We start from the raw sequence: 24,857 nt of genomic DNA, 5'->3' as shown, positions 1-24,857 counted from the left end.
GCTGCTGCATGACACGTGGCATGGTGTTATGTCTCCTCAGATAATGCTCTGTAGCAGACTCCACACCTTGCCATGCTTATATCAGTTCTCTGGTGTTGTTAGCCAGCCATGAGCTTTCTGATATAACCAGAGTAGTCAGGCTTTTTTCACCTTAAAAAGAAGAGAGTTGCACTGGCATCTAGTATTTATCTTGAATATATCTCATCAAGAAAGCCAACTGAGCCACTGAAAGCACTGTGTGGATATCAGGTGCTGATTTGTTATCTGCACGCAGTGGTAAGACAGGTGCTGAGAATTTCACCACAACCATCAAGTAATAAAAGTAGCAGCAGCTATTGTTTATTTCAGTTTGACGAATGCCAACATAGCAAACAGCACAGAGAAACACAAATAAGAATGTAGCATGTTTACAAATACAGTCATTTTTCCTATGCCAAATTCATCTCTGTGGAGAAAGCAGAGATGCAGGCTGCATCCTGCTCGGCTAAGCTTGGATGGATTAGAGAGGTCACTGGGTCCACACCTTTCCAGTTCTGGACAGTCAAACTGTAGCACGTATGTTTCCTGAGGGATTATTCAATCCTGCATTTAAAAGCCACAAGTAAAAGCTCCTTGTTGCTCCACTGGGGAAATTATTCCACAGATTATCATAATTCATGTTCAGGAAGCATTTCTTGATACTTGGTGCATGTTTTGGCTTTTCAGTCACATCTACTGACTCTTAGCTGTTCCCTGTGAATCCCACTGAAAAATGCCTTTCCTTCACCGGTGGTCTTCTTCAAATATTTGTAGGCTGTTATCATGTCCACCATTAATCATTTCTTAGCTGAGCAATTTATATATTTAACTCTTCTAATCTCTCCTCATAAATCAATCCTTCTAGTCTTTGGATCATGTTTGGTGCTCTTCTCTGAACTCTCTAATTTGTCAATATCCACAAATGTGTATAATATTCCAGATGGAGCTGTACTAGCGCCCATACAGAAAGTGCTGATTTCTTCCTTTCGCAGTGATTTGATACTGTTTTCTCTCTGCAGTGTTGTACTGGCCTTTTCACACCATATCATGTTGCCAATTCATGTCATTTAGCATGCGCTATCTCACTTAGATCTCTTTCATCATTATTGCATCCCAGATTTCTCCTTCCTGTTATTCCCTCTCAGATGCCCTCCTAGCCTGCACTTTTTCAAAGCTGAGTCTCGTTTAGTTATTTTCTTTCCATGGTTCTATCTGCTTTAGGAAATGTGCAGCTATTTTCTTTGTACATCGATCTTTCATTCTTTCATACTTGTATTTGAGAGTTTCATCAAAGTGCTGTGCACTCCCTTTTCCAGCTCATTAATACAGAAGTCAGACACAGACTATTCCTAGTAGTCACGCACGTGGTAGCTTGGACACACTTCCCACCACTTTACTACATTGCATCTTATTTCCTATAATTCCATTACAGTTTCATTGAAAGCCATATGGAAATGGCCAAGCCAGTGTGAATTACTTTTTCAGCTGAGATCCTGTGAGACACACCATCATAGCTTTATGAAAGCTGATACACAATGTGCTTGCTGTAGCTCCCTGTCCTTGCTACAGGCTCTACAGCCCAAGCTCGCTGAAGTCGGCAGTGACTATTAGGAATAAGAATTGTGTTTACAAGAGGGTGTCTGGGTGCAGTACCCTTGCTATTGTGAAAGTTGGTAATATTAATCTTTCCCTCTGCTCTATCTTTCTTCAGCTCTTTGGCTTATGCAAGGTGAACATAAATGGGTTTAACTAACTCCTGTAAGTCCTAACAGATGCAGGTTGTCCAGGTTTTTTTGTGTTTGTTCACATTTCCCTAACGTGTTCTCTTGCCTGTCCTTTCTCAGTTGTTGCAGTTTTGGCTTTTTTTTTTTTTTTAAGGATTCTCATCCCATCCTCCGTCAGTGCTCCAAGCATTTATTCTTTGTTTTTCCCACTGAGGAAATATCTGAAAAGGAACTTGGTGTCAGAGCCATTTCATTTATTTATTCCTTTTGTGTGTGAAAGGATCTGTTCTCACTAGCATTTCTTTTCTTCAAAGAATACTTATGAAAGCCCTTAGAAGAGTCAAGGTCAATCTCCTTGAACTCTTTGGCTAAAAAGTTTTGCACTATGTTTTTCTTCAGTTGGTTTGGGGGGTTTGGAGCTTTTGGGAAAAGACATATTTTCTTTTGGGAATTGTTTGTATCTGTGTTTTCATTTCACTTGCAACTTTTGACTGGCCAAAGAGTCAGAATGATTTCTTTAAAACAGAGTTCCACGGTATATGTAAGGAAAATGAAACATTTGTAAACAAACCTTTGCACCGTAACTGGACGTAGGCCCTATTATTCTGAAATGCTGGTGAAGTGACAGTGTTTGAAATAAGCATATCTGACCTGGATTTCTTGTGGTACACCTTGAAAGTGGATGAGAGTATATCTAGTTATCCTTCATTTCATCATCTCCATGTATAATTACAGTTAGTGATCTCCAGAATAAGATGAAATTGAGTGATTTTACATTCTAAATTACACAACTAAAGAAATCATTAGAAACATAACCTTGGATGGCAGTAGCTTCTTCAAGTAATTGATGAGAGAAGGAGCAGAACATGATAGCTATCAGAAATGAGTCTTGGCTCTCAACACAAAAAGGAGGCAAGAAATGCAGTGAAAGACCAAATTATGTCTCATATAGCCTCTGTGACACTTCTTTCAGTTTGAAAGATTTGGGTAAGTGATAAGTAATCAGCATAACTGTCTGGGAGAATAGACAGATATTGCTCTCTCTCTTATTAAAGATGGGCAAACAAAAGGACAGGAGTCAAACTGACTGTGTGGCATGAATCAGATCTATAGAGACAAATCTCTTCCTTGTTCTGTTTACCCAAGCTATTTTAACAGTGAGATTAAGTATCTTTCAAAAAACAAGCATAAAAAAGCATGAAGAAATAATTTTGGATTGTCAGGATCTGATTTGATAATTCTTTTACATTTCTAATACTTGCCATTCTGAGACATATTCCTGGATAGGCCATATTTCTGAGATGCTGGCAGGTTCTGTCAACATCTAAGTTTTTATTATTACGGACATTTTTACAATGAATTCGATTGCGGATAGGGATTGCTCTTTCGGAGAGGAGATTCCTGTGGAATACATTATAATGCTTGCCTGTAGTCCCCTCAAATACGCTGGCTGTGCACTGTAGACCAAATAATTGACAGAACAATTGTTTCAGCCCTCTGTGTCTTGTCCTCTTTTTTTCACACTGTGGCACGCAGCTGAAGTTCAATACAGTGTATGCAAAGTCTGCTATTGATTTTAATGTGCTGTGAATCCATGGTGCATGTGCCAGATGGACTCAAAGCAAAGCATGCTTGGCCTGAATGAGCCAATAATGTTCTGCTGCAGTGTTGTGTCTTACACATGAATCTTGAAAAAGAGATGGATAAGTATTGCAAAAAAGTACCACAATAAGAAGCTCAGGTCTTTGGCTTTCATTTAATTTTCTCCTTTTAAGCAGAGGAATGCAGTAAACATCAATGCTGAGGTAGAAACAGGATCAGAAAAAGATACGCATTCTTTTTTCACTTGAAAGTAAGGAGGAAGAGGATGTCAATTAACAATATTGGCTTTTGAATGCCTACATGTAGTGAACAGCCAGTTTCAATCATGTTATCAGAAAATAGATGACTTCCTTATAAAACTATATCATAGTTGGCACTCTTTCTCTTATTGTAAAGAAACAAAAGATTGACCTGGCATGAAGCCTATACATTTTCCTTTGATGGAGACCTCTTCAGATGCATGTTTTAGGCAGACTCATGAGTCATACTGCAGTAAAGTTCCATCTTTATTGCTTGTTATGAATGTTTTATGGAAAACAGGACTGTCAAGCTAACATCTTTGTGCGCATATTAAAATATAACCCATTTAAAAAAAAAACAAACAACTTGTGACTAGCTTAGTAGTCTCTGCAGATTGTACATGATCAAAAGTGAAATCACCTGAAAAACAGTGCAAACACGTGTGGTCTGAAGGCGGAGCACCTGACATTAAGTGTTGGCTGGTTAGCTGGCTGCCTTCACTCAAAATAGGTGTTGGTCAGGGCTCCTTCCCTCATGCAGCTACTCATGAGAGGTGGTTAGTGTAAATGCAGTCATTAACCTTTAATTCCTCCCCGCTGTGGGCTGCTTAAAACACCCTTGGGTGGGATGGGTAGGCCACGCGGAGGTGCAGTGGGGCTCAAGTCCAGCAGTGCGGCTCGCCAACGCAGAGGTGTTGCAACACTGCTGTAAACCAGTGCACTGTTCTGAGTTTGCTGTGTCTCTCCTGTTTGTTTCTGTACAGCAGAACCTGACTTATCTGAATTTATTGTTAGAAAAAATCCCTCTGTTACTTGGAACACGCTTGTCATGTTTTCTGATGTTTATTTATTACACTGGAAAGGAACGCGTTTATATTAACATCTGATTATCTCTCATGCTTAGCCTTCACTGTTGCATTTCTATGAGCGATGTTTCCCTTTTTTGGGCTGAAACGCTCATTCCAGGTTGTGCAAGCCCGCTCCCTTGCTGTGAGCACTGTATCCCCTGGCAACGGCTGGCTGCTCAGCACCGGCGTGGCTGGGTGCTCCCTGCTATGACGCACGTCCCCTGGGCCACCAGGCTGCGGCCACCACCGCGGGGCTGCCAGCCAGCGCCCTGCACCCGGCTGCGCTTTGTTCGTTACTGCAATGCCACTAATGAAGTTGCTGTGAACTCCTTTGTGCTTTACAAAAGTGAGATCTTTGGAATCGTCCAACATTGGATTTATTTTGTTTCAGTGGATGTTTCTGACATCAATAGAGACAGAATGAGGCCAGCTCTGAAAATCTGTCTTTTCAGGGGTTTGTTTTTCCCTGGTACATCAGTAAATAAATAAACCTAATACTCCACAGTAATTCAGCTTCTTGAGAAACTTCAGCTCAGTGGTGGTCTCTGACTTCCACAGCAGACCTGTTTTTGCCCTGCCATGCAGCTAGGCTGGCAGAGAAAGGTCGGGTCCTCTGTCCTCTGTCCCACGGCCTCACAGGAGGAGGATGGGTCCAGGCTGGACCCTGACACATCCTGGATCTGCAAATTCACTTCAGCCAGAAGTGTTGATTTGTATTTTCTCTCATTGTGTTTCTGCAGTGCAAATGCACCTAGCAGCGATGCTAGTTTCAAATAATACGTCCGATAAAGCGAAGCACTTTGAGGAAAAAAACATGGTGATCCTAAGGAAAGATGGACAGCTATTTCTGTTCGTGTCTGTGTCTGTGTAGAGACAACTCGAATTAATGGAAACCCCTGGGAGGGTTTGAACGCAAAAGCAGTCCCACTGAGTATTTTGCCATCTGCTTTCTTTTGGAAGAAATATTCCAGAGAAAGTTGGGGAAAAGTCATGAGTGCTTTAAAGCTTGCATTGTGATATTATTTCCTGAAGATTTATTGCCTTTTGATGGCAGTCTTTCAACAGAAACTCATGAGTAGTTATGTTGTGAAGGAATTAGGAACTTTTGTGGTTTGTCTTTAATTTACAAATCAGCAAGAGTATATCTCTCTGAGGTGACACGCAGTCTTGCATAATTTACGTTCTATGACACGGCAGCTTTCTCCTGTGTGCAAATTGGCCTCCGGGAATGTGACAAAATGGCCGCCACTCACACAGGAGCGTGTCCTTACACCACAACGTTTAGATCCAAATACAGAGGTGTGCTGTGTTGCATGCGTTCCCATTAGAAAAGAAGAGGTCCAAAAGCTGAATTCAAGTAAAATGTGACTATGCTCTGAGTGTAGCATTTCACTTGGCTCATCTTGTCTTTCATTATAGTTTCCATTTTGATATGCTGTTTTGTGTTCAGAATTTCTTTGCTCAGAAACATTCTTTTGCTTGCGTAGACCCTTCCATATGTCAGTGCACTTTTAGTTTTTGTGACATTGTTTATCTTGTTTTGTTTTGGTTCAGGATCTGGATAGAGAATTAAATGTGCATATTTATTTTGGTAATCTTCAACATTATTGCCTACAAAGTTCTTAATTAGGAGAATATTTTCCTATTCATGCCAGGGAATAGCAGATTTCTGAAACAATTCTGTAGGTCCAGACTTACTGTGAGGTTTTATTTTGGAAGAGATTATTCTCTTGATGAAAGTACAACCATCATATCAATTTTAATATTCAGTCTAACTCCCTGAATCCTATGTTTATGGCAAAGGATCAAGTCAATAAGGCTTTATGACTTTGTCACAGTAGAGTCCTTTCCTCATTCAAGGAATAAATCCCAGGCCACACAGAAACCCATTATGCATTCTTGATATGTAAACCATTCCAGAATAAAATTTAATAACAGTAATGAAACTAAATCAACATGACAAATTTCAAATAATCCACTGGAACAATTTTTTTTTTTATCATCCAGCTGTTAAGACTAACTGAAATGGCAGAATCATGATGTGCAAAGTCCTACAGAATAATGCTATGGATTTTGCTGCTGCAGCAGCAAGAAACAACCTTTATCAAAAAAACATCTGCTGAGTTCCCTTTGCAATCACTGGCAGCTGAGACCAGTGCACAGTAAATTACTCTCCCCCTTCTATCAGCCCTCTCCTTTATTCCTCTGATGCAGCATACCAATTTGCACTCCTGTACACTGGTCGTTAGAGTATTTGTGCTGCATTTATGCTTGCTCTTACATTTATAAATAAAGGAATAAAAAAACAGGAAAAGTCCATATATATCAGGTTTCCACCCAGTGCTCCTGCACTTTATATATGTTTAAATGGAGATGAAAACTAGATTTAAGGGGCCACGATCCCAATCTAAAAAGTAACCTGCCTCACAGTGCAGTTCCTATGGCAGAGAACATCACCTGGGTAATGAATGGGATCAGCCAAGTTTTTGATGGGTTCAAATCAGTGCACATTTTGCACCTGGCCTAGTTTTTGCCTTTCTTGTCTATTGCTGGAAATTTCCTGAAGGCTGTAGGTCTCCATCAGTGTGTGCTACTGGAGAGCCAGCTAACAAAGGCTGTGTTAACTAACAAATCATGTCCCCAGAGCAGTGCTGGTTGCTGACATGATGGATGGTGCTGCAACATCAGGTAGGGCCCTACTTAGAAGAAAATACATACAGCCTTCAGGGGCTCATGAGACTTCAGAAGGCTTTCTGCATTGGTTGCATGTCAGGACTTCCTGTGGAGAGGGAAAGTCAATCCCAGTCTGCGAAGCCCACAGAAAAAGAGCAAAATAAAATCACAGCTTTCCAGCATACAGTCAGATAGCTGCTCGCATCAAGCCCGCATACAGTCAGTCCTCATTTTCTCTCTCCCACAAACCCCAGTCCTACATCTGTTAATCTTCTGTCAGTGAAGCAACAGCAGTTATCTGAGCCCTAAATAATTCAGGATGGATAGGTCTGCAAAATGATCTGCGTGAAGTAGAAAAATGTGCTTTTTTTTAATGTCTTCATGCAAGAAGAGGGTTGCTGACTAAAAATTTAATTGTGTTATGGGTGAAAACTTGGAGGTATCACAGGACTGTCAGAGAGGGCTACCATGTGTGGGTGGGTTTGCACTACCAGATGGACCTGCCTCAAGGGGTTGTATGTTCCCCCCATGCCTTCACTCTTTGTGTTTGTACTCTATTCCCATCAGTATCAGAGTTAAAAACAACTCAGATCCTGATAGTATACTTAATATATATGGTCTGCAACTGCAAAGGGCTATTCCCTATTTATATCATACAGTGTTTTTTAATTACTTGATGTGCTTTCGCCTCAGTGGAGCCTTCAGCTTGTTATGCTTGCAGAGCTATTTATATTCTGCCTTGCCTTGGGACTACTTTCAGAACCATTGGTATTCAACCTTTCCTAAGAAAAGTCTTTAAGCTCTGGAAGCAGGCAATAAAAATTAGACTGCACACAGCACAACAAATAATAGTAGTTGCACCAAATCCTATTAATTATTTTTAAATGTCCTTCAGCTCAATTACAGAGGAAACTATTGGCCTCTTGGCTTAGAATGAAAGCGCAGAGGCTGTGTGGTCAGCTGTGGTCGTGAGCATTCCCCTGAGCTCTGATGGGAATGGAGAACAGGCTTGTGAGTTCTGCCCTCGCTCTGTGCAGAAGGTCAGCGGATCAGAGAACAGCCAGTCGAGCAGCTAGTTTCAAGAGCTTTCACGTGCTCGTTATGAATCTTATTTTATTGTCAATGTTCCTTTTAAGTTTGACATTAGTCTCCCTACTGCATTATGCACACAATGCTGTGAGTTATTTTTTGATGTATAAGGATTAAAAGTACTCCGAAACTGTCTACCCACCTCATGAAAGCAATGGATCCAATGTGTGACAAGACAGCAGTCCTCTCTCGTGGATTTCACAAGGGAATGAAGAGCCACATGTACACCAGTCCACAGCTCTGCACGAGAAAACAATAGAGTGTTTTCTCATGAAAACAGTGAGTCACTGGAACCAAAAAGATTTCAAGGAGGGCTCCATCTCAAAACTCTTTTGATTCAGAAAGTATGGGGAAATGTTTCTGATTTTTAAAGTGTGACAATGTTTTCTTTAAAAACTGCTCAAAAAAATCTTTTCCTTTGAACCGCAGGCTAATGATACAACCTAAATGGTGTAAAGGGAAATTTCTTGAATAGTTTATAATTGATAAGGATGTGTTTAATTAATCTTCACCTATTTTATTTTTACTTCTATGAATTTTAATTTCTCATACTCTTCTAACGCAAGAAAGCCTTTCTCTACTTTGTTGTCCTTGGCTGCATAGAATCTGAGACAAATTTATTTGGAGCATACAAAAATCTTATTAATCTCACTGTGTTTTGAATGAGGTCTCCTGTGACTGACCGCAGTGCAGCAGACACTCATTACTCACAATGCTCTCCTGTTTTGTGGGCTGGTTCTGAGGCAGCCCACAGTTCATGTATGCATGTTACCCATCGCGGAAAGACTACGTCATCTTGGGAAAGAACTGTTTAAAAGGGGTCCTTTGGAGGTGTTCAGGACTCCCAGCACTTGTTACATCTGCATCTTGGTTAGGGGGAGCTGAGAAGATGCTGTTTTGCATACCTGCTTTCACTAGGTAAGTATCTATTTTGTGGGATAAAAGAGGCAATAGCTGGTGTAATCTCTACACTATGTATTAGTGTAAGGTTGTTTTTAACTGTCTTGAAATACATGATTTTATTTTAAAGTATGTATTAAATAACAAAAAGTTGCACCTAACAGGTATCAGCCTAAGTCAATATTTTTTTGAATTCGACTTCCCAGCTTGCTGGTTACAGTTTCACTCCCACTCGTATTGTAGTCACAGTATAATGCAAAAAAGAAATGTATGGGTACAGTGTCTTAGCTGGTGGCTGACATTCTGCCTAAATGCTCTTGTGAGCTGGGCAGTGTCAAATACTGCTGTACATTTTGCAATCCCCTTAGAGCTCATTGCTTTGCCTTCACTGATCTTACCATGATGTCCATGCTGCAAATACCCAGGGAGGCAGGGCCTTGTGAGAAGCTGCCAGGGAGTGTTCCCATGCACCAGGACCGCCGCACCCCTCACCCAGATACCAGCGCTGTAGGCAAGCTCAGCAGCTCAGCTGCATTTGGAGACAAGCATGAAACTTGCCCAAGGTTCCCAAGACAACTGAAACCACAGGATATTTTATTTGAGTTTGGCCAACCTTCGTTGGAATGTGGGTTTCAACAGAAGGAGGAAAGGAAAGGTGGGGTGAAGGGAAGTGTGTCAGGGGCCGGAGGGTTGAGCTCTCACATCACATCCCTGCCCAGAGGATCTCACATCACATCCGTCACATCCCTGCCCAGAGGGGATGCTCCATTCTGAGAAAATGTCCAAAAATATATATACACAGGCCTCCATCTCGATGTGGACTGTGAGAACAGTTCACCCAGACCTGGGCTCATCCATCCCCGTGGAACAGAATGTCTAAGTTTGACTCAAAATTACGTAAGATTAACTTTCTCTCCAAGTGGTCTGCTTGGAGCTTCCCAATTGCAAGAGGTGTTTATACTTCGTAATAAAAGTGGTGACAGTCAGAATCTTCATTTGTTTCCTTTCTAAATAAAATGATGCCACATGCACGATAAAGGTTAAAAACAAACAAACCATCATTATCTGAATTATTTGTCCCAATTCTATCAATTCCACTACGAGCACCAGGTTAAGAGCTACCCTCTTGTGCCAGCAGTGAATGAGAGGATGGGGTTCCTGCAACATGTGAGCTCTTTCTCAGGTATCACAGCAAAGAGGAGCAGTTTAGCAGATCCCTGCAATATTCTCTCTCTCATTCACTGACCTTCTCCAGAGATAATTGGGATTTCTGACTAAATATTCTCATGTTTGAAAAATCTGGCTGAATAGAGTTGTTGTCAGTTACAAAAATCCCCAAATGTTGTTGCTCACGTTAAAATACTCAATAAAGAATAGCTTGAGGCTTTTCCTTCGTTATACTGTTAGTAATCTTTGAACTCATTTAAATGGATGCGGCTTTATTGTTCTCCAACCAACTGAGCTTATAACTCTATTGCTCTATCTGTGGTTGGCCAGGCACAGCACTCCTCACCACACCGACTTGTACGTTATTCTTTTGTTGCTGTTCCATTATGAGCAGTGTAACGCTGACTGTGAAGGAAGAGGGAACCCTGGGCAACCTGCTGGAGCTGCTCCTCCAGTCGCGGAGGAGACGTAGCACAGAATCATAGAACGAGGCTGCGGTTTGTGCCGAAAGCGGGCTGTGAAACGAGGGAGCAGAACGGGCATTCCTCACGGACAGCCTTCCGAAACAAAAAGTGTTAAAACCATCAAGCGCAACGAACGACTTCGAGGTCGGCTTTTGAATAACGCAGCTTAACGCAATTCCATGAATTAGAACACGTTTTTCTATCGCTGCCGTAACGGCGGTACGCACTGTAACGCGGGCTGAAGGTGCGAACCCCTTTCTTGTGCCACTTTCGCCTCAGCGGGCCGTCGCAGCCGCACACCTGCAGCAGCACCGCGGGCCGCCCGACAGCCGGGCGATGCTCGGGGAGCGGCGCAGGACCCCCTAGAGGCTGCCTGACCAACTGCCGCGGCTCGCGGGAGGTGCTGAGAAATACAGCGCCGCCCAATTGTCCTAACGGTTTGACATCCTGTTTTTGTCTATCCGCCACCTCGGCTCTCTCAGTAGTTCCGAAGCCGCATTCCTGCGTGTTTTTGTCAGGATGCGACAGCCATTTCCTTATTTTGTAGGGCTATTTTTATTGGATTACAATTACTTTACGTTATGACTGATCGAGGGCTAAAACTCAGCTATTCATTTGACGTTCATAGAGCCAAAATATTTCTTTGAAGTCGGAGCCCTTTTTTTAAAACAAGACTTTCCCTCCATCAGTGTCCGAATTGCTCAACTCCCGAGCAGCCGCTCCAGCACGGAGCGCACACCGCCGTGCAACCTCCTCTGCTGCTGTTAGAAAGGGATGAAGTGAGCTGAAAGGGCGCACAACTTTTTGCTTGGCGAAAAGGACGTACTTGCTGTAAAGAGCACACCATGCACCGTGTGCACACCTCCGTCATCACTCCCCGCTTTTCTGCCGCTGTAAAACGGCTGCCAAAAAAGATCACGCTAGCAAAAACGTCCACAGTCTCTGAGTAAAGCCAAGTGAAATGAAATATCAAGTTGGCGATACATTAAATCACAAATACAAATGCATTTTTACAGCCGGCTGTTATCTCTGAATGCGCACGTTTACCCAACATGCTGATTAGCAATTTGAGCTCTGAAAACCCTGATCACGTTTAGGATGCAAGAGATTAAAACGACTCAACAGATAATGTTAATAGTTCGTCTTCCTTGATGTTTTTATGCGTTTTAAATAGCAAAAGTTACACCCAAACTTCAGGCGTGGTAAACTCACCAGAAATGGCGTGGCTGTGATGGATCTCATGCAAGTTGTGATCCCTTACAGCCAGTGTTTGAAAGAGAGCTCCTCGCTGGGAACGCGTGTCTGTGCTGCCTTTATGGTATTTACACACACACGTTGGATTTAAGCTACAGAACTGCATAATAGATGGTCGTACTAAAAATGCCTCGAAAGAAAAATGAATGGTATCTTAATTACTAATAGAACTCTAACTTCTGTGGAAGTTCATATTTGTTGCCAATAATTCATTTTTTCAGCCATCGTTCTTTTCTATGAATAAAATTAACTAAAAAAAAAGTGTTTGTTTATGTTTAACCTAAAATCCAGCTCTGTGGTACACCTCAGTTCTTCCATCCTTGTTTTAGATTTCTTATACGACTGACCATGCAAACGCGGAGGTGAAAACATTACAAGCCTTTTTTATATGCTGGCAATCGACGGTTCAAAAGTTCACACGATACCATATGTCCCAATAATATTTATCTAAATCTAAAATAATATGGATCTGTCAAATAGGATCCCGCGTGGTAACAAATGATGGAATGCAGGGGAACTCTTAGATTTAGCCTTCTCTTTTTTGTCCAACAAGCTAATGCAATAAGACCAACAATAAAAGGTTGTGTAGTAGGCCAAAAGTCTGTGACAGATAAAAAAGAAATGTTGGAAACCGATGAAGCTTTTGCACAATTAGATTTTTTGAGGCAGTGCTGTAAGGATTGTCCGGGGCCTGTTCAGTTCTGATTGATGGTAAAATCATAACTACATCATATTAGCTGTAGAGTTCACTGACAGGTTACTGCAGATTAATATTGCTACTGCTGTTCGCTTACCATCAAACCGGTGGAAATATGACTTGAGCTGCTGCTATAACAAACCCTGCATATTAAGAGGTAGGGTGCTTTACTGAACAATCTCCATTCTGTCATTAGGGAAGGAGATGCAAACAACATTTATCTCCGAGGTATGCGGATATATAGTAACAGACTAATTAGTTTTTCCAGGGGACCTTGATGGTGCTGACCAGGTAGCAATCAGGCATGCTTAGTGTTGCTTTGAGGTTTAGTTTGTGATTAAAATGATACTTGCAAATGATAATGAACAATATTTTTCTCTGATTTAAATACCCAATCCCATGCAAATGGCAGCAGCGTGTGGCGGGTACGCACTTGTTTGGGGAGGTGAAATGAGGGCTGTTTTGGGACACAGGCCAAGGGAGGTACTGGCTGGAGGCACAGGGATAGAGTGTGCTGCAGCCACAGCTGGCATGTGTGGTGTCTGGTGTTCGGACAGCGGGGGAAAGCATCACCGGTCCCCAAAAGAGGCAATACTGTGTCTACGTGAAGTCACAGAGAGCCCTGCAGGATTTCTTCTCCGCTTTATTGATGCTGGAACTGTTCTGTTAGGGTCTCCTCATAGCAGCACCTCCAGCACCCTCCTGACTTTGGCCCTCTGCTCCACCAGCCCTGAGCAGTGAGCTCCTGCTCTCCCACAGAACGCGCAGCTTGGCCATCCCCTGCACGCCTTGTAGCCCTCAGTTTCTTTCCTTTCCCACTGTAAGCGACTGTGATAATTACTGTTGCTCGTCACTCCCAGCTGTGATGAAAGCATGCTGACATGACAAGTGCTCCACTTATTTCATCAAAATCTGCCTAAACCTTTCTGCCTCTTTCCTTATAAAACCACAAGCCCTTTGGATAGGAAAAAAATGCGTATTTCCATAGGAAGGAGGCAGAATGGTGCAAAAGCCTAAAAACGCTGTTTGAACAGAAAGGGGCAGCGATGGAGAGGTGCTGCTGCTGGGTGATTGCAGGGGGAGAAGGGTCCTGCTGCTGGGGTTGACAGACACAGAAAATGGGAGTGCAGCCTCACTTCAGACGTTGTGTTGAGGGACATGGTTTAGTGAGAACTACTGGTGATGGGTGAATGGTTGTTGGACTGGGTGATCCTGTGGGTCTTTTCCGACCTTGGTGATTCTATGATTCTACCATTCCTCCTCTGGTCAGCCCAGGGAGCCCCTCTGCCTCAGTGTTGCCATCTGCACAATGAGAACGGTCCTTCAGGAGCGTGGCAAGAAGTAATTTGTTGGTGTTTTGGGGAACCTGGAACAGGAAACGTACTACCGGAGTCCACAGATTTACAAAACAAAACCCCAAGTGTAACATAATAGCGTTTGTGATTTTAACAACGTGGGCATGAATCTTTACTGTAAATCTCAGCTGAGTAAAATGTATTTTTTTTGTCAAGGAGGCATTGTTTTTTTTTTTTTTTTTTTTTTTTTTATGATCGCTGCTCTGTGATTCATGAGTCAACATTCTGTACAAATACCAGAAGGCATAAGTGAGTTATAGGCATTTCTCCAGAGTGGCACAGCAGTTCTCCATTACCCAATTCAGTTAAAATATCCTATTTATCATGTATTTTTTTTTTTTAATGGATGAAGGCTGCAATTTTTAGTTAAGTGAAAAATCCATGTGAGGGAACATGCTCTTTGGCTGGAAATGAGTTTGGATAAGAATTACAACTTAAGTTATAGAAACAATTTAAGAAAATGATATATAATAGTCTCACTGTAAATTATATAACCTCAGTGGCATTTAATAGCCTCTCATTTCTATCAGCTACTCATTTATTTCACAAGACAGGGAGATCCTTATGTCTACCTTTGGATGCTACTGCTCCTTGATACAAGTAACACTTACATTTAAGTCTATCATCCTTTTAGAAAAGTTTTGAACGTGTTTGGGGATGTAGGTGCTCAGCAGATTTGCAGTAATACTGTTCATTGAAAAATGCCTATCTGATAATCTGAGAAGTATTTGGTGGCCATGTAAAACATTTCAATGAGAAAAGTCAGGTTAAAAAAAAAAAAAAAGCAAGTGTGAGGCAGGGTTTGGTACACTTACCTGAGATGTGGAAGACTCAGGTTCAAGTCCCTGCAGGCATTTGAACCTGGGCTGTCCCCATTCAGGTGAGCGCTCCAGTATGGGTCATGTTTAGAACACACCTCTGTGGTGTTTTTTTTTTCCAGGACAAGGTGAGAATTTTTTGGGGACTTCTCCAATTTTCCAGCACAGATGAAACCATTTGTGTGACACGACTGCTCTGCAGCACACGTTTTTGGGAATTCGTAGGGGACTGGATACGCTCTGAGTCATTCAGAAGTTAAATGGATCTCAGGGACAAATACAGTCGTGCCATCAGTTTGATGACTTGCAAGTTGCTCTTGTTACCAGCAGAGTTGAATTTGGCCGGCAGACAGTATTTATGTAAAAAAGCAACATATTTAGTGAGGAGAGGATCAAATGATCACAGGGGGCAGAGGGGGCGGAGGACATATGGGGGGGAGCTGGAGAGAAGAGAGGGGAAGACAGAATGGAAAAGGTCATAGCGTGAAAGGGTGCTGTGAATTCCAAAAGTGTCTAATTAGGTCTCTGGCTGTGGAATTTGCCTTTGCCCCAAGCCAAGAAGCCCAGCTGTTTTACAACAGGGCTTTTGCCTCCTAGCAATGACTGCAGACAATGTGTGACCTAAACTGCAAGTGTATTTATAAGGACAACTTCCTCCACTCTTCACAACAGATTCCATAAAATATGTTCAAATGTAATTTAGAAGGTCACGTAACTGCTTCAGTGTTTTTTACGTACATTTCTTGGTTTTGCTGGGTGTCTAAAGACAGTTTTGAGAAGTCCTAAGAAGAGGGGATGAATTTCGTTAGAGGAATTCCTCTGAACTTGTATGCCATCGGACTACTTTTAAAAAGTGCCAGGCTTCAAAATGAAATGCTTGATGGAATATTAAATTTGATGAATCATTGCCAGTTTCCATGTTTGTTAGCTTTTATATACCACATTAAAGCATTCATTAATAAAGTGTCACACAACACTGCTTTGATTGAGTCCTAAAAGGTTAATGACTTGATACAGGCTGGTATTCTGAGCTTTACTGTTTGCAGGCGGTTTGTGGTGAATGTGAAGTGCTTTGAAATTGTAACAAAGACAAATCTTTCATTTTTCCTCTATTTCAAGTCCAGATAGCATTCTTAACCGATGTGGACATGCAAGACAAACCAGACTTATCACAATTAAACTGCAATAATTAAACAACAGGAGGAGTGAGGTTTTGGTTTGTTTGGTTTTTTTTTTCCTTACAGGACTTACATTTAATAGTAAAAAGCTTCATGTCCATGTGACACCTCAGAGGAGGGGGGAGTGGGATACATCCAAAGCCCCCACTATCCACCTATGCCTGTGTGTAGCTTTAAGCCACCTCACCAATCTATTTTTGTGACTGCAGCTGTATTTCCTCCGTTTTGAAAGTAATTAGCCAGTCCAGAATCGTTCCCTATTTTTAGATAGGCCAGAGGCTTTCTGAAAGTGTGACTACTGCGGACTCACCCATGAGATATGTCTTTGAACTAGCCAGAATGCAGTCTGGAGGCACCACCACGATTTTGTCCAGAGCCCTCTTGGTAATGGCCAAGCTGGGTACACCCGGTCAAGTCCAGACATTTCGATAAGCTTAGCAAGAGTAGCCTTTATGTCCGGGGCTGAATCGGTAGTATAGGCAGCAAAAAGAAAGGAAATAACATTTCCAAAGTCTGTCCTCTTAACTACACAGCATCCAGATCTTATGAAATTTGAACTCTCTTGAGACGGAAATAAGGTTCTTGACAAAGTCATGTGTGAAGTTAATTTTTTTTAAGATAGCGTTGAGGTTCTGCTCTGAGGGGAGTTGTTAGTAAAACAAATGACTCTAACTGTTTTTGTATGGAAGACAAATCAAAGCATTTCCACGAAGTACCAGGGGTGACCTGCTGCAACTTAACCATTTCCTGAGCAAATACAAGCTGTCCTATTGGATGGGGGATAGTTCCCATGTTAGCCATTGTACAGAGAAAAATAAAAGTTCGTATAAAAGAGCCCACCAAGGGTTATATGGCTGCAATTGTTTCCAAACTGAAACAACTCAGTATCTGTTTATGATTGTCAGTATCATGTTATATTGTTCTTGTAGAATCCATAAAAGCTAAAAGTCTGCAGTATTGCCACTAAAGTTCCAGCGGCGGCAGCCGGGAGATTTCAGAACAAACGCGTTTAAACAGAGTGGAGGTAAAAGCAAAAGTTAATAAAAAGTTGACCTTGATTCAGTTTACCATCTTAATCTAAATTTGATGAGGTGCTTCATTTGAGCGTAAAAAGACAAAGAGCCAAACCCAAGCTGATGCGATGAAGGTATTTGTGTCTGTGTCCTATAAACACTTCCTTCTTTTATTCAGGGTTTGGAGTTGAGAAGAAAAAAGCAGTAAATCTGAATTGCAACTTTCTCACCATGGCTCACATGTTTCCACAGCTCAGATTGTTATCCATTAATTTTCGGAGCCATTCAGACGTACAGCATGCTATCATATTAACACTACTCAGATGAGGATATTCATTTGCATTTTCATAGTCACTTCCTTTGCATTGTGTATAACAAGTGAAGCAGAAAACGAATGGGCAAAGATGTAGCTCTCTGCTAAACAAGACTGTCCCTTGCAAGAAGCTACAAAACAATTCAGTGTCTCAGAAAGCAGAGACGTTGTCACCAAATGCAAATATAAACTATTCTCATTTTCTAACAGTGCCGAAGTGTTCTTGTTAATGAAATCATGTTCCAAGAGCTAATGATTAAAAAACAATGCACACTTGGACTTGAAAGAAAGCTGATGGAAAGATAGAACAATCATTTGTTGGTAAATCAGATGTATTGTCAAGTACTCGTACAAGCTAATTGCAGTTCTTTTTCATTATCTGATTTCAGCAGTTTCAGATTTCTCTCTGCGTGGGAGAAATGCCCATTATTTAGCATTTCCAACATTAACACCTTCAGAGTAAGATACAGACATTCTACTCACAAGGTTCACATACATCGCATGGGTATCTGTGAGCCACAAACCTTTCCACAGGAGCACACCTCTGCCAACAACAACAACAAGAGAGAAAAGGGGAAAGAGAGAAAAAAAAGAGCACGTCATCTGGTTAATCCTATCTCAAATATACTTCAAAGTAAATTATGCAGAGTAGCTCTTATCATCTGCAGCTGCTTAGTAGGAATATCATGTGAGCAACACAGTTTGTAAGATAATGGATTTATGTCTAGCAGAAACTCAAAAGCGTGATGACTTCATGCAGATTCTGTTAGGAATCATGTTGCTAATATTTTTTCCTGTCCCAACAATGTCATATGAAAACACTGGAAATTGTATATTTGAAGCTCCTATCAGATGAGACAGGGAATGCAGAAGAGACAGAGCTTTATTTCAAGGACAGATTGCATTAAGAATGATTCCTTTTAGAGTTGCCCTTGCCAGAAGCAAAGCTCTTAGCTTCCCTGATTTGGAAATAAGGGGCACATCCTCGCATGGGGTAACTGTCATTGCTCCCTTAAAGCCAACACAGAGATGGTAATTTATGATTTGCCCCACGTACTGATGAGTCTGATAGATGAGTTTATATTGCTTGCTCGTAAACAAACCCATTTTTTCCACTCCTCAAATTAGGACTGTATACTTGCAGGCACATAGAAAATGAAAGAGAAAAATAATCACACTTGCTGAACTTGAAAAACTCAGCACTTCCTCTTTTAAACCGGTTGTTATGCCTTTCCTAATAATAATTTCATATTATATTATCCTTGCCCACAGTGGTCTTTTACCACGTCTATGTAAGCCTCATTTCTAATGGTCTCAAAGGACATGGTTGGTATTTCCAGAACAAAACAAATTTAAACCATACACCCAGAAGCCACACACATGCACACACAGCGCCGGAGCGCAGCACGCTGAGTGTGTGATTCGCAGCCCAGGGATGTTTTGTGGGGGATCCCAGCTGGGATGACGGACAGTGTGACTGCCCAGCAGCGGCAGAGCCTGTGGCCTGGCTGAGCCAGCGCTCTGTGGGGTACTTCGGGCACAGGTTTGGCCTCTGCAGAGATAGCAGCACTTGTGCCATGCCGACATGGCCTCATCTGGCTGCCATCGCTGCAGGGATGTGGCCCACAGGGGGCAGGAATGTTGCTGAGCCCAACAGCAGGCTTTGGAGAGAAGAAGATTGAAATAGGCTTGTGCGGGGAGAAAAGCCTTAGGTATTTTTTTAACTAATTGCTTGTTTTTGTAAGCTTTTGGAAGGAGGAGAAGCAATTCAACAATATAAATTGCAAAATATGTGAAATGGCCAATGAGCTCAAGGGCTTGACAGCAGGAACTCTGTTGAGTTGTGACTGAATGTTATTTGTGCTATGGTCGCATTCAGAACCCTGACCTGGGCTTGTACTCCCATTCCTTTACCAGAAATAGGGCAGGCACAGAATGCTCACTCCACAAGCTTAATTAGCCCATCATATTCCAGTGAGAAGATGGCGTACACATACACACAGCATGCACACACGTGGAACACCTACATGCACACACAGATCCAACACACACACCCATCCAGCACACACGCACGCACAACACATGCATCCACCTCTCACGTGCCATGTCCGTGTCTCCTGAAACACAGATAACAAATCAGCAGATAGATGACTATGTGTTTTCATTTCCTCATAGGATATCTTGAGCCATACGACATGCATTGCATAAGCCCAGGTCACAGAAGTGTTACGCATAGCTACTGGATCCCAGGGGGCAGATGGAGCAAAGCCAGCACTAACTCTGCATCCAGCTCTTTACTGTTGCTCTCTGATCATGAAAAACCCAGTGTGCTTGGAACAGACTCTTTCATCCAGCAGCTGTTTCCATATCAGAAGTAAAAACTCAACATAAAATTTGAGAGAATGGTTTTTCACATTGGCTCAAAGCAGCAGGGGAATGGGAAAACTTTTTCTGCCTGGGCAGCAGCCCCAGAAGAGCAGCTCCAGCTTTCTAGCAGGCTGCTGGAGGCGCTGAGCTACAGAGCTCCCCCAGTGCCTGAATTGTCTTCTTCCCGCCTTGTCTCCTGTATATGTCCAGCTCCCAGCACAAAGAAAGTCCCATCAGAGCACAGCACTACAAGCATATAAATTATACTGCTATTACTATAAATAGTGGCAAATATCCTCATATATTCCTGCCCCTCCCCGTGGGAGTTCTGGCCATAAACGCAGGCAGCCTGAGCTCAGAAGTGCAGCCGTGGAATTGCACCCTATGCATGTGCTCTTTCTGACATAAGAGCTGTATTCTCTCCCACAGGCTGGTGTCTTCCTTTTTTCTCTGTAGGAAACTCAAAGTGCTTCTGTTTTACAGATCTCTTTCAGGCATGATTAAATTGGCCTCAAAGGAATGGCATTTAACTGAAAGAAGACCAACTGGTATTTTTTAACCATGCCCAAGAATCTGTGCTTCATAAATAACAACTGGTGAGCTCATCACCATGCTCAGCCAGAACTTCACCAGCCAAACTTCAAGAAAAAGCATGTCTATATCACACTGTGTTTAAAGGACAGAAGGCATACATTCAGAAAAAATACCTTTTCCCAGTCTGCTTCTTTTCCATAATTTGCTCTTGTAAGGAGCTGTGTGAGCTTTGGTGACAAAGGCATGAGAATCAGTTACATTGCCCTGTAACACCCCACTTATCTGTCTTCACTGACTTTTCCACACAGCTGGTATTTTTTCTGTAATACATTTTAAGGACTTCCATCTCAATCCTCCGGAACTCAGGGTGCAAACCTCAAGCAGGACATCTGCATCAGATGGCAGATTTTGTTAGAGAGGGAGAATCTCTTTTGGAAAGATGTGGCCTTGATGTAAAGACTTCAGATGATCCACCCCATCCTGCGGTAGGTTGTTCCAGTGATTAATGGCCCGTGCTGGAGAAAGTACTGCAGCTTTCCGCCACTGGATCTTCCTGTGCCTTTTTCTGTTCAACTAAACAGCTATTTGTTATCAGAAATCTCTTCCTTATGTAGATACCTGCAGACTTTGATTAAAGCATTTTTTAACTCTTTCTTGGATAACCCTAACAGATTAAAACGTCTTTTCTTGACTTTCTTTTTCTTTAAATACTTTTTAATAATCTTTTTCTAGCCTCATAATATACTTCAAGAACTGATCCAATATTCCCACTAGCACATTCCCTGTCACTAAATGCTCAGAAGCTGCACTTAAGCTCAGACTTTTGCTTTTGGTGTTTCCCAAGCTACATTTTAGGTACATCTGTGCCAGCCTTGTACCATGCTGATGCTGAACCAGACTTTCTGACCAAAGTTCCCTGCTCGACCTTGATGCTATGGACTTCTCTGGGCCCTGTGGGCTCTTGGGCCTGTGGTGAGTGCTGTCCCTGTGCCTGCTGTGCTCTGCTGGCTGGGGTGCAGTGTCCCTGTCCTGGCCTCAAAGCCACCCTCAGCTACAGAACAGGAGAAGGATGAGGGCAGTGTCTGTGGAATCTCAACAACGGATGCTGGCTTTTAGTTCTCAACTACTCAGCATTATCTGTTTGCTGAGTTTAGTCCATTTAGCACAGAAATGTTTTATTATCAATAGAAATTCCCTTTCCATAAAAAAAAAAAAAAAAAAAAAAAAAAAAAAAGAAGATCAGACTTGTTTGATAAGACTTGCTTCCCTGGAAGCATAGAGAGAGAAATGTTCTGCTGCTGCCTTTTGTTATTTACTGATTGCCTCCAATATCACTTGCAGCCTGGAAGGCCAACTATATCCTGGGCTGCATTAAAAAAGGAGTGGCCAGCAGGGAGAGGGAGGTGATTGTCCCCCTCTACTCGGCTCTTGTGAGGCCCCATCTACAGTACTGGGGTCCCCAGTACAGGAAGGACGTGGAGCTCTTAGAGCAGGTCCAGAGGAGGGCCACTAAGATGATCAGAGGGCTGAAGCACCTCTCCTATGAAGAAAGGTTGAGGGAATTGGGCTTGTTTAGCTTGGAGAAGAGAAGGCTCCGGGGAGACCTCACTGTGGCCCTCCAATACTTGAAGGGAGCGTATAAACAGGAGGGGGAACAGCTGTTTACGAGGGTGGATAGGACAAGGGGGAATGGTTTGAAACTGAGACAGGGGAGGTTTAGGTTAGATATTAGGAGGAAGTTTTTTCACACAGAGGGTGGTGATACACTGGAACAGGTTGCCCAAGGAGGCTGTGGATGCCCCATCCCTGGATGCATCCAAGGTCAGACTGGATGTGTCTCTGGGCAGCCTGGTCTATAAGTTGGCAGCCCTGCCCGTGGCAGGGGGTTTGAGACTAGATGATCTTTGAGGTCCTTTTCAACCCAGGCCATTCTATGATTCCATGATTCTATGATTCTATGATTCTATGAATAGTAAGCTTCCAAGTCATGGACCCTGGCTCTTTTCAGATTAATAGGCTGGCTGTCGATTAGTCATCACATTTACCATTTAAAAACATTTGCATGACCTTAGTCTCTTTTACATTCCTCTCAGACTCTTCCAGCTTTTCAAAAAGTCAGTGTGTAGATCACAGTGTTCCCTGGCAAGCTGCTTTCATCCTCCTCAGTCAAATTTGGCTGGGGTGGTCTGTTTGCTGCTGGGTAATATTCCTCTGCTGGCTGATGGGACATGAAGAAGCTCCACAGCCTCTGTGGGATCTATGAGCGCTCACACACCCAGCAGTGCCAGAGGGAAAAGGACTTCAGAAGAAATTAAAAGATTTGCAGGAAGATTAAAAGATCAGGTTTTCCATTATTCTGCTCTGCAACTAGGACAAAAGAGTAGCCCTGGCTCTAAACCCTCCCTGTATTATGTATATTAAACACCGCCAGTCTTGAACTTGTCTAATTTATGCCTCGTTTCAACATTCCAGCCCAAACCTCATCTAGAATTACCAATCAGGCTGTGCTCCTCAAGTACCATTGCTGAGAAAGCTGCAGTTGCACCCTGGAGCCGCCCGCCCAGAGAAAGCACAGTAAAACTGGCCCCAGAGTGGGCGATTCCTGGTGAGAGAGCAAATATGTCCTGAGCTACAAGACTTGGGAAGCAGTCAAAATAATCCAGATGAGTCTAAAAAAAGAGTAAGGCTGAAAAACTATTGAAGTCACCAGTAGTCATACAAGGGCAAAATATTTTACATTTTTTCCTCTTTGTTTTACTTGGGAAGACTTTCTGGAAGGGCATATGGAGAATTTTCATAATACTTTAGATGAAACCGTACCAGTGAGCCATCTGCTATTACTAAATGACACTATTACAAGCTAAAGGTACCCTTTTTAGGCTGTAACCAAAATTTCAAATCGCTGTAAAATTCTTCTTAAGCTTCACTCATAGTTTTCCCCACGTGGAATTGGGTGTTTGCGTTAGCCTCTTGGACTGCGCCAGTGGGAAAAGTAAAGGCGAAGGGAAACAAAATAACATTCCTAATTACTCCCATTTCTGAACAAGATCTTATCAGCCTGCTGCAGTACAGACACTCACATGGCAGGGCTTTGTGCTTCTGCTGGGATACAGCACTTGCTGTGTGTGGTTAAACCAGGGCCCCATTGATGTCAATGGGAGTTTTGTGCTAAAATGTATCTTGTGCCGTCACTTGGGCAAATGTCCACCTCGGGCTACAACAGAAACAAAAATCACCACATTTGTTTCCACTTCTGATCCACTGACAGTAGAACTATATTACTTGTATATTTCGTCCTGATTTTTCCCCCTGATTTAAACAAAGATACCACTGTTATAATCTGATCCCAAACACCGTGTGAGAGCTGAGGAAGTCAGTTATAACTGGAATTGCAGACTTCGTGTACTGTTACCTTGCCTTTAACTCAATGTTTCTCTTCATAGGCAATCAAGACACAGTTTCATGCCTTCAGCTTGTACTTCTGTGTCTCATGACACCAGCAGCATCACTGCTGGCTCTAAGTTCCCAGATTCTCCTCATGCTGTGCCACTTCCTTCATGTTATTTTTGTCCTGCATATATACACTGCATGGGGAAAAATGCACGTAATTTCCAACAGGTTGCCAAGTGGCCATAGCAGAATGTTACCGTACCCAGACTTTGCAAGCAACTTTGCAAAATGCTTTTATTATTATTTTGCTGAGATAATCCAAAGGCTGAGAACACTCTTCCAGTGACTGGCTAAATCTGATTTTTGTTTGTGACCAGCATGAATGCTGACCTTTGCCTTCTTGGCTGATCTTTGCATCTCTCAGAAAGTTCACGGAGAGGTCAGAGCAGGACCGACTTCCTCTGTGCACGCGTGCAGGGACACCTTTCTGCCGCTGAGCCAGGAAGGGACTGGCCTTGCCCACTGATAGCTCCAAGTTTGGTTTTTTTTTGGAAATCTGGACCTACCACCACCACCGATAGCCTGGCAAGTGAAAGGGCACATCCTTTTTTACTTACCCAGCACCTCTGCTGCCTTTACATTTCACTGGCAATCGCTCCCTATTAGCACAAATGTTTTGTCTCAGCTCCGATACCCCCTCAGCTTGAGGGACTGATGCTGCACATAGTAACAAATTTTGCCCAAATATGACTATAGACAACTACAAAAGAAACACCTAGCCTGAAATTCCCTTAAATACGCTCATATTAAAGAGAATGAATTCTTCCCTTAGGTCGCCCTGCAATAGGTGCATGAGAGAAATAAAAATGATTTGGGGTGCATTCTTCAGCTGATCCCTTTCACAGATAAGCTCAGTGCTGCTTGTCACCGCAAAAGAGGGCGATGAATCTCACGAGAGCTGCTGACACCACGGCGGTGCGGGCACCCACTTCCCCGTCAGAGCGTGGAAAGCAGCGCCCTGAGAGGGCTTTAAATCTCTGCTCAGAAACGGCGTCCGTTTACAAACAGCAAGAATAGCCCTGAAATGGTGAAAAATGCATTCGAGTCATATTTAGAATGATTGGATGTGGGGGATATAACAATACTTCTCAAGACTGTAAGCACTGCGTATATTCATATCTCATGCTATTTATCTTGCAGATATACAGTGCTGG

At 42.5% G+C, this 24,857-nt stretch overlaps 1 long non-coding RNA gene across 7 annotated transcripts in view; it reads right to left on the bottom strand.

Moving 5' to 3' along the window:
- The window catches only part of LOC107053812, a 125,059-nt gene that overhangs the window by 76,896 nt on the left and 23,306 nt on the right, over positions 1-24,857 (bottom strand). For all 7 annotated transcript variants that reach the window (XR_006939815.1, XR_005861302.2, XR_005861296.2 and 4 more), the window contains exon 2: positions 8,336-8,433. This is a non-coding gene — a long non-coding RNA (uncharacterized LOC107053812). The remainder of the gene's footprint in view (positions 1-8,335; positions 8,434-24,857) is intronic.

The sequence above is a fragment of the Gallus gallus genome, chromosome 7, assembly GCF_016699485.2.
Source record: "Gallus gallus isolate bGalGal1 chromosome 7, bGalGal1.mat.broiler.GRCg7b, whole genome shotgun sequence".
Lineage (NCBI taxonomy): Eukaryota > Metazoa > Chordata > Aves > Galliformes > Phasianidae > Gallus > Gallus gallus.
This window is presented reverse-complemented; position numbering and strand designations above follow the sequence as displayed.